The sequence below is a fragment of the Ambystoma mexicanum genome, chromosome 4q, assembly GCF_040938575.1.
Source record: "Ambystoma mexicanum isolate Mex_15411 chromosome 4q, UKY_AmexF1_1, whole genome shotgun sequence".
Taxonomy (NCBI): domain Eukaryota; kingdom Metazoa; phylum Chordata; class Amphibia; order Caudata; family Ambystomatidae; genus Ambystoma; species Ambystoma mexicanum.
Genome location: NC_090928.1, coordinates 481,154,668 through 481,168,192, shown reverse-complemented (window position 1 = coordinate 481,168,192; position 13,525 = coordinate 481,154,668).

The window sequence follows — 13,525 nt, the reverse complement described above, 5'->3', positions numbered from 1 at the left end:
CGAGTCTTCTTAGAACACTTTCAACTTGACACCAAATCCATTCTGTTTATTTACGAACATTCCAAAACAGCCGTGCTGTCCGCAGACAAATCGAACACAACAAAAGCGGCTAGCACATAAATAAAATACAACTTTGAACCTATCTCATACTCCCCCATCCTCCAGTAATGATGTTTATTTTAAAGAAGATGGCATCTCCTTATCTTTTATGGGAAATGCCATTCTGTTTTGGAATGTAAGGGTTGCTTTGGAGAAGGTTATGTGAAGATTTTAGGAGTAAAGTAAGAAAAATAAAAAAATAAAAAATACAAAATAACAGGTGTCTGTCAAGCATCTGCAAAAAAAAAAAAAAGGCTCTTTTCAGGGCCAACCTCAAAGGGGAAATGGGGCACACTTTTGAAATTTACATTCACCACGCTCAGATTTTCGATATGTCCGCGGACATGGCGGTAGTCCACGGACATCAAAATCACTAGCTAGGGGTTCAATATGTTCTATGTTACATGTATATAAAGTCAGGCATATTATGGTTAACTTGTGCTACTAAAAACATATGACATTCAGTAAAAAAACTTTGTTAAAAGGGACGGTATGGTTAAGTTGCGCTAATAAAAACCTATGAAATTCAATGAAAAAACTTTGTTAAAAGGGACGGTATGGTTAAGTTGCACTACTAAAAACCTATCAAATTCAGTAAAAAAACTTTGTTAAAGGGACGTTATGGTTCAAAGTAAAACCGAAAAACCCCTGAAATTCGGCAGTTATGGTAAGATAAGCAACCATAACTCGTGCCACCGTGCACTGCTAACAATAACACAATTGGAGGTTGAAAAAATAATCTTATCGCTTAAACCATGCAATTGCCGTGGCGACAATTGCCCTGCTCAAATAATAAAAGATGCTGCTAGAGATTTATTACCATTCATCTCTAAACTCCTCAACTCCTCTTTCTCCTCAGGTACCATACTGAGTAATCTTAAAGAATACTGGGTCCTCCCCCTCCTTAAGAGGCAATCACTGGACCCGGCCATACCCACAAACTACAGGCCCATCACCACAGTGCCATTTTTACTAAAGATTTTAGATAGAGTTGCCTACTTACAGATACAGAAATTCCTGGAGCTTCACCAACTCCTAGGCTCGCGGTAATCAGGTTTCAGACCACAAAACAGTACTGAAACAGCACTCATTGATCTTAAGACCCAAGTTGACGAGCTGAGAGAACAAGGAAAAACTGCCCTGCTTCTGCTACCGGATCTCTCAACAGCATTTGACCTGGTGGATCACAAAGTGCTCTGCAACCACCTAGAGTCAGCAGCACACTTCTCACCCCATGCCATAGCATGGATCAAATCATTCCTAAGCGAGAGAACCATGAGGGTCTTCTCTACATCAGCAGCTGCTGATGTATTACTTGTGGTGTACCTCAAGGATCATGTGTCTCCACTACCATGTATAACATTTTTACTAAGCCCCTGTTTGACGATATGGACTCTCTCGGTGTCACCTACACTAAATACGCAGATGACACCCAGATTCTCATCCCACTTTTGGGGGATTACAAGCAGGATTTGGCCTTGATATACCTCATCATCCAGGCATGGTTGGCACGTCATGGTTTATGCCTGAATTATGACAAAACTGAACTCATCATACTGGGAACTACACAGAACATCAAGAAACTAAGCCAGGAATACAGATCTTTTGCCATAGATGGGCACATAATTACAGTTGCAAAGGAGGTAAAAACACTAGCTTTTACCTCAACTCTAACCTCACCTTGGCAAAACAATTGAATGCTATGGCATCATCCACAGCCTACACTTGTAAACTGATCAGGGCAGCTAGACCTTACCTCTCTTCAAATAGTTGCACCACGCTGGCAAGAGCAATTGTGCTCTCCAAAATGGATTATTGTAACGCCCTCTACTTGGGATCCAATAAATATATCACGCAGAAAATTCAAATACTGCAAAACAATGCCCTTAGAGCGGCACTAGGAATCTCCAAAAGAGAACATATAACAACGATCAGAAGACAATCCAACTGGCTCTCTACAGCTGAAACAATTAAACCTAAAACTGCTTCTCTAACATTCAAATGTTTCAAGATGCATTCAAACGTACACTGAGTGATTGCCCCGCTGCCCAAAACTGTTATGTGACCTTTTGCATTGCTTTTGAATTGGACATTGCATTGTATTGTTATTTGCCTGCAGAACGTACATTAAGTAATTGCCCTGTCGCCTAGAACTGCTATGTTGACCATTTGCAGTGCCTTTTTGAATTTGATACTGCATCGCACTGTTATCTGCCGGATGCACGTATACTGAGTGGCTGATAACCTGTTGTCTACTCTCCCGCTATTATGCATCTCCAGAGTGCAGCATTCACCTACCATCAATTTGCTTATGCCTCTTAATCAATTTTATAGCACATCTAGACTCATCATCACCTTGCCTCAACACCCCCATAGTAGTCCTACCACTGAACTACACATACGTCTTACTGTCATCCTTCTGTGCCTCACAACACACATTTAACACGCACCCTTCCATGCACGTACAACGCCTCATCGGTACCTCTGACAACGCACACCAACAACTCCCTTCTCAATCAACCATGGACGTCCCTCTGGCTAACCCTTACCTCAACTATCCATCTCTCTGGCTACAACACTTCGCCAGGAAACCCACACCTAACCAACCTTGCACTGTCTCTTTGAGAAACTCTAGACTAGGGCCCAGACTACCTCACATCTCCTACCACCGCTCTATCAGTACCCAGTTAGCCAAACCATCCGACATCAAGCTTACAGCAGCCACCCAATACTATGCACCCACCCCCTCTGTGGACACACCCACAATGGACCCCACTCCTGACTTAAGTACCTTACCGTCCACAATGCAACCTTCAACTAGCATTAAAGCAGCATTGATTAACTCTAGGTCGCTCACTGGCCATGCCCTTGACATGGCTGATTGTATCACTAATCATTACCTGGACCTTATAGCCGTCACTGAAACTTGGCTCCATGCGGCCTCAGGACCCCTGCTATGCCTTGCAATCCCTGAAGGCTACACTATCATCAGAAGTGACCACAACACTGCTCAATCTAAAGAAGGAGGCATAGCTATTATTTACAAAACCTTGATAAATCTCTGTCTTTCCAATCCCTACCAATTCAAATCAGCAGAATCCCTCACAGCTAAGCTTGCCATCCCCCCCAACCGGACCATCACTGTCCACATTGTATACAGACCCCCTGGCCCCATATCCACCTTTACTGAGGATCTCGCCCACACCCTGTCTGAAAACACCAAGACTACTTCCCAAATCATCGTATTAGGTGATTTCAATTTAGGCCTCCTAGACCCCAACGATGCATCTGCCCATGAAGTCAATAGCTTACTACTTAACCTAGGCTTCACACAATGTGTTACCGCACCTACTCACTCTAAGGGCAGAATCCTAGATTGGATAGCTGATCTTAACTGTGACTCTATTGTCAATTCCAATTTACCATGTGCCTGGACGGACCATCACCTTATCACCTTCAGCATCCCCACTAAAACCATCCACTCCATCCCTAATATAGCACCTGCTACATCCACCCGGAACAAGCGCAACATAACTTGTGCCAAACTTATCCCACTCATCCTCCCTGCCCTCAATGATCTTGCATGCTCAGATCCCACCGTCTTGGTAGCACTTACAATCAGACTATGCTAAAAGCACTTGTTCCTATCGCTCCCTCCAAACTACGCAAACCTAAACCCCGGGCTCACCTTGACTCCTGGTTCATGCCTCAGTTGAGAACCTTACGTAAGGAAAAAAGGACCCTTGAAACTTGCTGGAGAAGCCACCCTACGGAACCAAATAAAGCAAGTATGGCACTAGCTACTCTAAACTACAAAGAAGCCATACTGTCTGCTAAAAAAAGAGACATATAATAAACGTATTGAATGTGCCCAATCCAACACCAAGGAGCTATTCAAAATCTTAAAGGAACTGGAATCCTCTGCCACTCCTCCAGACTCCTGCTCCAAAGACAGCACTCGGTGTACAAACAGCCAAAAGGCTCTCTTGAGAAAAATCACCCTACTCCAAACCAAAATGAATGAGAAAAAAAACAGCCTGCGCTCATTTATATCACAGCTTGCCCCTCAGGCTAACTACAAACCCAGTACTGTATCCGTGCAACCATTCTGCTTCTCACCTCTCTCTACCTCTGAAGTTGAACACATCATTAACAACCTTAAGCTCTCTAATTGTCAGGGAGACTCTTGCCCTGCCACCATTATCAAGGAGGCCTCACATAACCTGGCGCCATTCATTACCACACTCATAAACTCCTCCTTCAGTTTGGGGATTGTACCTGGCAACATCAAGGATGCCTCGGTTATTCTTCTTCTGAAAACACCAACCTTGGACGCTAACACTCCCACCAATTACAGACCAATTACAGACCAATCACCATGGTGCCATTTCTTTTATAAATTCTTGATTGAGCGGCATACCTGCAGATACAAGATTATCTCGAAACCAACAACCTCCTGGGTCTAAGGCAATCGGGCTTCCTCCCTCGCCATGGCACAGAAACTGCGCTATTAGACCTAAAAACGCAAATTGACGACTTAAAAGACAAGGGAAAATTGTCTCTCTTACTTTTATTAGATCTTTCCACAGCATTTGACTTAGTTAATTATCAAATCCTATGCCACCACCTCAAAACTGCTGCCAACTTCTCAGAGAAAGCTACAGCCTGGATTACTTCCTTCCTGGACAATAGATCCATGAGGGTCTTTTCCCCCTCCGCAACTGCTGAACCATCACCTATCACATGTGGAGTCCCCCAAGGATCATGTGTGTCCCCGACACTCTACAATGTCTTTACAAAACCTCTATTTGACATCTTGGAACGCATGGGCGTCACGTACACTAATTACGCTGATGACTCCCAATTACTTATTCCTATTACAGGTGATCACAAAACTGACTCCCTAGCTATCAACGCCATTTATCAAGTCATCCAGGCCTGGATGGCGCAGCATGAACTGTGCTTAAATGATAAGAAGACTGAGCTCCTTATCTTAGGTTCACCTCAAAAACTCAGATAACTCGACTCTTCATTCAAGTCCTTCACCATTGATGGTAATTCCATCAAAGTGGCCAAGGACACCAAGACACTAGGTATTTACCTTGATTCCACCCTCTCCTTATCTAGACAAACCAATGTAGTCTCCTCAGCCGCATCTTACACATGCAAGCTTATCACAGCATGCACCCTTTTCTGTCACCAGCCAACTGTACAACACTAGCCATGACTCTGGTCCTCTCCAAAATTGATTACTGCAATGCCCTATATCTGGGTAACAACCAATGCAATATCAGAATACTTCAAATTATCCAAAACAATCCTATTAGAGCGGCCCTTATCCCCAGGACCTCACACATCTCTGAATACAGACAGAGCCTCCGCTGGCTTTCAGTTACCCAAAGAGTCTCTCTTAAAGCTCTGGCACTCACACACAAAAGTATCGCCAACCAAGCCCCCAGCTACCTAACCAACAGGTTCACATCTCACTCAGCTGTGAGACCTCTCAGAAGTGCCCAATCTAACTGCCTTGTCATCCCACGCTTCAACCTCCAAAAAATCTGGAGGTCGTAGCTTCCCTGTCCTCGCAGCCATGTTATGGAACACATTACCTAACCCACTCAGAGCTGAACCCTCTTTCCCTGCCTTCAAGCGTAATGCCAAAGCTTGGCTGTTCACCCACGACCATGCATGACCTTGACTGCAACATTAATTATGGCATCATAGGCCTTCTGCATTATATCTTGCCTTTGTATTTTGCTCAGCCTGTGTAATCTGCATACCCTTGATTATGTAACATTTATATTGTGTATATTTTAATGTAAATACCTCTGACTGCAACCTGCCTGTAACTAAAAAATGTGCCCGGTTGCCCTTGGGCCTTGTGCGCTATACAAATAAATAAATACAAAATACAAATGCCTTAATAATGCGGCACCGAGCTACCTAACAGAGAGATTCAAAAGAAGAGTCACATTCAGACCTACTAGAACAGCCTATACAAATTGCCTATCAGTCCCCCCTTTCAAAATGACGACAACCAGGGGAAATAGTTTCCCTGTCAAAGCGGCCCAACTGTGGAACCCCCTCCCACCTACTCTAAGGACTGACCAATCTTACCCACTCTTCAGATTGAACATGATCAAATGGCTCAAAGAAAATGACCTATAACATAACTGCACGAGTTACTTGACCTAGCTAATTACTGGACCCTTGCCTCCCGCTGCAACGACTCCTCACCTGTATTACCTGAATGCTGTACTGACTCCATTTTTGTAATGCACCTGTAATATTTACGGTATTCAAATTTATTTGTATTTTGATGCCTATAAAACTTCTTAACTTGTAAGCATAAAGCATTCTTATCTCTGCGCCCTGATACCTTCGGGTCTGGCGCGCGCTACAAATAAAGGAACAAACAACCAACCAAACAAACCATAGGGTTAATGTTGCACTTTACAAGTAAGTAAGTAAATAAATAAATAAAGCTATGCACAATACAATGAAAATTGGTGTATAGAAAGTGCATCTGTAAAACTGAGCAATGAACATCTTTGAAGTTTATAATGGCAGTGTCTCATCATTAGAGAGAAAACATGCATTTACCAGGAGCAATTACACTGCTACCTATATAAATGATTAAATATCTGCTCAGGAAAGTTCATATTGTTTGCAAGTTGTTTGGTACTAATTCTAGAATACAGACTAATTTACTTAGGGTTCAGTCAAATGAGATGCAAGGTCTTCAAGGACAAATATGTATGATACAATTTAAATTCATTCACTAGAGAAAGTACAGTGTCAGACCGAGAGACATTTGGGGTTTCATGTCCAGTTCCATTCCTCTGGCATATGGAGAATGTAGGGATTAAGCAGAGGGTCTTGAATGGTTCTTCAAAGTACATTCTTACTAGCATGGCTGTGCGTCATTGGTATTGGAGGATTGGTGGTAATGGAATTGTCAATTCATGAAACAAGTACAATCCTGAAAAATTGGAGGAAACTAAATAAAAGAGTTGGTGTTCACAGCCAAACTCTCATAAGGGTATTGGTTGGACACCAAAACTTCCATCCTGCCATATTGTCAAAAGCGTCCTGCAGATATAGGGCATTAACTATTTCTTTAAATGTATTTTTTATTTTTTTTTGGTCTCATGTGATGATGATTTGCTGTTTTTAATAATTGCATTAATTTAGTGCTTCATGCTGATTCATTTATTTACCGGTATAATTTTGATGTTTATTCTGACCCAATTTAATGGTATTCACTGTATCAAATTTGGAAGGATGAAACACTGAGTTGGGATTGCATCCAGCCAGTGATGGTTGCATTTAGATCTGATGCAAGTGCTTAACTCACTCAGATATTGTACTGGCTTTGCACAAACATAACATGCAATTGATCCCTTCACATAGTACATTTGTACATAATGAAAGAAGGTAGGGTACTTGTGGCTACTCTGGAAGGCACAACATTGGATGATTTTTTAAGTTTATTTCTGAGTGTTTGGATGGAGAACAAGAGTATAAAGGCCTGATTCATGGAATTATTTGTGTGGAGAATCAGGACTTTGCGTGCTATTCTGCGTGCAAAACCAACTTCGTCTATTCATGGAATTGACTCTGCAGGACTTTTCTGGACTTCACAGGGACTTTGTGCAGGCCTGACATGTTTCTTCGAAATGTTGAGCGCCTTGTGCAAGCCTCCTCAGAGAGTGTTGTGGGCCAGACCTTCGCAGAGACCCAAATAGGGTGTGGAACATGCACAATGCAGAAAAACAAGGAAAAATGTGGGCATGTTGAGGGATGGGCCACACTAAGCAATGGCACACCGAGTCCACCGCAAACCCAACCGTATTCATGGATTTCAACACACAACATCACGTCACACGCAAACCTTGTGATCCAGCCACCACATGGTAGCAGGTCAACCCGTGAAGGATCCAATGAGTTTAATGGCTGCAATGCACACCATCGGACAGCTACGATGAACTCTGCAATAGCAGGAGCTATCGTACATGGACACAGAAGGAGGAGGATGCCCAGGGCACAGATTGTGACAGATAACAACTATGTACAAATTGTCAGAAGTCTGTGTCTACCCACTATCACTGTTCATGATGACACCATACTGAAATCCTGCCACACCAGCTGAGGTAAGATACAATTCCGCAGATGTAGCCGCTAGGGCCATAGTGGAGCGTGCATTCAGGGTGCTTAAATCACGTTCCTGCTGCCTTGAACACAATGGTGGAGTTTTGCTATATGCCCCACCAGTAGTCTGTAAAATCATAGTGACAGCATGTGTACTGGATAACTTGGCCACACTGCGTGACGTACCAGTTGAAATGCAGATGGGAAAGTGCCCTCAGCCACAGGCACCATCCATGGGTGGCCAATGGGCATGTGTAGAGGCTTCACGCACCCAGCTGGTACAAACATACTTTACCTAAAAACCTGCAACTGTGGAGCACATACAGTGAGGCCACATCCCAGGTACCATTCAATGATGAAGTGGGGCCTATACTCCGTGTCCATAACAAAAACCTGAGAATGTGTGTCCGTGTGAGGCAAATTATGTGCGTTCATTAGACATAAAATAACATGCACAAACACTTCTCCCGATAAGATTTGTAAGTGGGAGTATTTTACCCACTTTTTTTTAAAGTTGGGAGTAACATTTTTGTTTTTAAGAAGTGAAATGTAAGTCCAATTCCCAATGAGAAAAAATTCATAAGCCACTAAAAATATGTTCAAACTGAAAAACTGCATGTTTTTGGAAATATATATTGCTTTGCACCTAGTCATATATGCTCATCAAAAGATGCATGTTTACTTCTTTCAATCAGGCAGTTAAAATAGTGTTATCCACCTGTGGTACTACATGCATTAAAGGGCCAAACATATCCATGTCACTGTGAGTGTGTAAGCAGGGGCCCAAGATTCCTCATGTATTTTTTGTATTTGTTGGGAGTATTTTTTCCTCCCTATTTTTATTTGTTGTGAGCATTTGCCAATTTGTAGGGAGTAAAAGTGGCCAATACAATCCTTATCTGTAGGTCTGCACACAAATCACCAACACAGTCATAGAACTGTAAACCATAGTGTCCATGTAGTCCACCCAAAAGCACACAACACAAGCAATAAAGTCCCTGACCACCGTCACATGGCCACCAACCACTATTCTGCTTGTAGTCCCCAAACTACATACACGCGAACACAAGTAGGAAGGCAAAATACAAAATGGAAATGAGCAACTAACACATGTGTGGAGTACTCTGGACCCCTATGTGTGGTTCACAACAAAATACACATTCACATACAAAGATTCATGCATACTTTGAGAAATGCAAATGCAATGCAATAAAGACTCACACCCTTTCCCTTGTGAACCTGCACCAGCTGCACCCGTTAATGCATGGATGTCCCCATATTTAGGCCTGCAAACCACCCAACTCTGATGATGTGTTCTGTACTTGCATTCAACAGCAACATCCCCTTCAATCACAGCAACCATCTTCCCCCAGCAGAATGCCTATGTATAGAAAAACAATACATGGTCAGGGCAGACGACACATCCATGCACCCAATTGCGCTACGAATATGTGCCTCTCTGAGCGCCATGCAATAATTGCAAACAAAAACTCACCAACCACCCATCACCATGTGTCCCTGCACCTCATGCCAATGCAATGAAAACAACCCACACAGTGACACCTTACCCACACACAACACCTACACTGCATGTCCCCTAGAGTGACATGCAGTGAAGGACCAGGTACCACTTACCACTTATCATGGTATTGATATTGATTTTTTATTTATATTGCGCTCGTACACAGGTGTTTCAGAGTGCAACAAGGCAAGGAAGGGTAACAAGGGAGAACAAAAACAACGATCTTAATAGGCCCAGTGACATTGAGAACGCAAAAGTGCATGGGAGAGGGAAAAAGGGGAAAACAACATGGAAGGGGGGAAAAGTGGAAAGTGCAGAGCAAAGGAATACAGATACATAATAAATAAATAAATAAATAAATAAATAATAAAAGCAACAAACAGTAGTAGTGAAGCCAGCAGGTGGCAAGTGCTAGGTTTGAGGCAACAGACAGGGTGAGTCTGGTAAGTGCACAGAGAAAAAAAAGGGGGTGGGGGGCGGACTGTATGGTTACAGATACAGGCCCCAGTGCAAGGGTTTGCCAGAAGGAAATGCAGGTGGGTGGCAATGTGAGTGGGTACCTAGGCCCGAAAGTCAGAAGGTAGACCAGGTGCATGGTGCCAAGAGTGAACAGATCTGCAGGGGAGAGGAGGAGTGAAGGCAGAAGCAAAGAGGAAAGTCTTGAGGTGCTTCCAGTACCGGAGATGGTTTTCCTCAAGTTTCAGAGTGGCAGGGAGGTTGTTCCAGAAGGGAGGACCCAGTCGAGGACAAAGCTTGCTTCTTTGTGAAACGACTGACCCTAAGGGAGTTAGAGGTAGAGGAGTGAAGAGCTTGAGAGGGAAGTTATTTACTAAGGGACAGAAGAAGGTATATTGGACCCAGGCCTCAGAAAGCCTTGTGGACAATGCAAAGAATATTTCAGGGCTCGAGAGATGCGATAACAGGACTTGAGGCCAAGGACAAGTCTTGCAGTCCTGATCTGGATAAGTTGCAAAGGGCAGAGAGCAGAAGCAGGCAGATTTAGAAAGAGGCTGTAACACTAGTCCAACTCATAGAGAAGCAGGGCTTGAGGGACAGTGAGCTTCTGGGGGAAGGAGAGGAAAGTCAGAATACCTCTGAGGAGGTGCAGTAGAAAGTCAGAGATCTGAGCAGAGAAGGAAAGCATGGAGTCAAAGATGACCCCAAGGTTCTTAGCCTCGCAGGTAGGGGTAGGAGGGAGGGCCAAGGGAGGCTGACAGAGAGTGAGAGGAAAGGAGGAGGAGGGTGTGCCGATGAGGAGGATCTCCACCTTGCTGGCATTCATTGACGGCACACCAGTCCTGAATGGCAGAAAGGCAATCAGAGATGAGAGAAGGAGAGGAGGTGGCCGAGGGAAGCCTGAAAATGAGTTGAGTGTCGTCAGCATAGCACTGAAAGTGGGAACATAAAATGGTGATGTGATGAGCGAGAGTTGCCAGGTATTGGTTAAAAAGCCAGGGTGAATGGTTAGACCCCTGGAGAACACCACAAGTAGACAGGGCGATAGATGAAAGGAAGGACCCAAGTTGAACCTGGGACGGTCGATCAGAGAGGAAAGAGGTCAGCCAGACCAGAGCCTGATGGGTGATACCCAAGTTGTCACAGAGACAGTTGAGCAGGATGGTATGGTTGACCATGTCGAAGGCAGAAGACAGATCAAGTAGGATGAGGACAGAGGGAATATTAGAGTCAAGGTTGGATGCAGATCTTCACAGATGTTCAGGAGAGCAGTTGCCATGCTTCTGGCAGCTCTGAAGCCAGACTGATGGTCGTGGAGACAACCAACAGAATCAGAGTGAAGGTTAAGCTGCAAAATGGCTAGTTTTTCAAGGAGTTTGCCCAGAAAGCGGGTGATGGAGATTGAGCGATAGTTAGCTGGGCAAGAAGGGTCAGCTGTGGGTTTTTTGAGAAGAGGGTGTAGAAAAGAGTGCTTCAGGGGGGAAGGGAAGACTCCTGAGGCAAAGGAGAGGTTGCAGAAATAATCAGACAGGGCGGGAGCGAGGGTGGCAATATGGTCCTTGATGGTGTTGGAAGAGCAAGGAAAAATCTGTGAGGCTTTCATAGATCAGACTTGTCTAGAGACCTTGTCAGGGGAGAAAAAAGTAAAGGACGAGAAGGAAGGAGCGGGGTGGTTGTATGAGCACCAGAGTTCACAGAATGGGGGCATAGGGGAAGGGGATGAGAAGGTGGACAGGATATCATGGGTTTTAGAGAAATGGGAGGCAAGGGCCATGCAAAGGGCCTGTGAAGCGACAGGAGAGGTAGAGACTGAAGAACGGTTGGCCAGTTCCTTGCAGATTTTAAAGTGTTCAGCCGAGTTGTTAGATGCTGCAGGGACACAGGCTTGGATGTGGACAGAGAGTCAGTATTGCCCTTGGAGCAGGCGACAGGCCAGTTTGGCAGAGGATGATGAAGAGGCCCTCAATTTCCTCTCAACCCCCCTACACTTACGTTTAAGTGTAGCAAGGTCAGAGTCATACCAGGAATTGCATTTGGCTTTGGGCTTCAAGTGGATCCTCATGGCAGGGGCAAGTCCATGAAGAGCATCAGAGATAGAGGAGTAGAACAAAGACAGGGCTGTGTTAGGATGTGAGTGAGCCAGAGGTGGAGGGGGGAGAGAAGGTGGCAGCGAAATTTTAACTGACACACGCTTCGTGGGATGCTGATGGGACATTGTGAACACTCTGACCCGGACAGAGTCAGTATGACACTGAGAGTACTCCCAAAAAGAGATCACTGAAAGGTTGGAAACCCAGGATCTCCTTAGAAGTACTCCCAATACCACAATATGGCATACCCTGATTAATGTGGCGGCAGGACAGTGCAGTGAACACTGGTAGCGGAGCCGATGAGGTAAAGCTCAAGATAATTAAAATATATCAGCAATTGCATTGAAGACAGGGTCCAGCAAACGGTCGTTGTTCACTGAGGCAGCAGTCATACAGCTAGACAGGGCACATAGGCAACTGGCACGAAAAAGATAAGCAGACATGAGGAAGAAATGAGAAACAGAGGCCAAGGACTGCGCCACACAAAGGGGACCAGGCAATAGGCATGTGGAAGGGAAAGCAGACTTCACAGGGACTGGAATGAAGAGGAATCAATGTGCTTGGAACTGAAGGGAATGTTGAGAGGCACTGAGCAGCTCTCAACATGCTGCAAAACACGTGCAAAAACTGCAAGGAAACACTCTCCATCACTCCCATCACCATGTGTCACAGCACGCATAAGGCCAGACCTACCACCCTCATAATAACTCACCAATAAATGCCCTACATTGACAGCCTCCCTCACAAAAATCACCCTGCAACTAGTGCCACCTTGATTATCTTAATAAAACAGCATGCATAGACACACCAACCTACCATCACCATGTGTCACATGCATCCAGGAAGCTGCACCCACTCAACTGAGTACAAGGAAAAGAATAATAACCCCACTCAGTGCAAGGCTCCCTGCCACCAATGACACCACAAGTGCCACCTTTAGTGCCCTCAACTTACCTGCACAAGGTACCCTCCTGGCTCGCATCCGCTGCATCTGATCTGAAACAACATTTTGAACACGCAAAGACATGCATTGAATCCATGTAAAGATACTGGACAGCCATGACTACTAAAAAGCAAATAGGTATGGGCCACCAGGTTTCAACATCTGGAAGTAGAAACAACCAAGCTGAGCAACCATCAACACCACAACAGCAAAACTGACCAACAGAGAAATCGCAACAGCAAAGCAAACAGATTACAAGCGCAG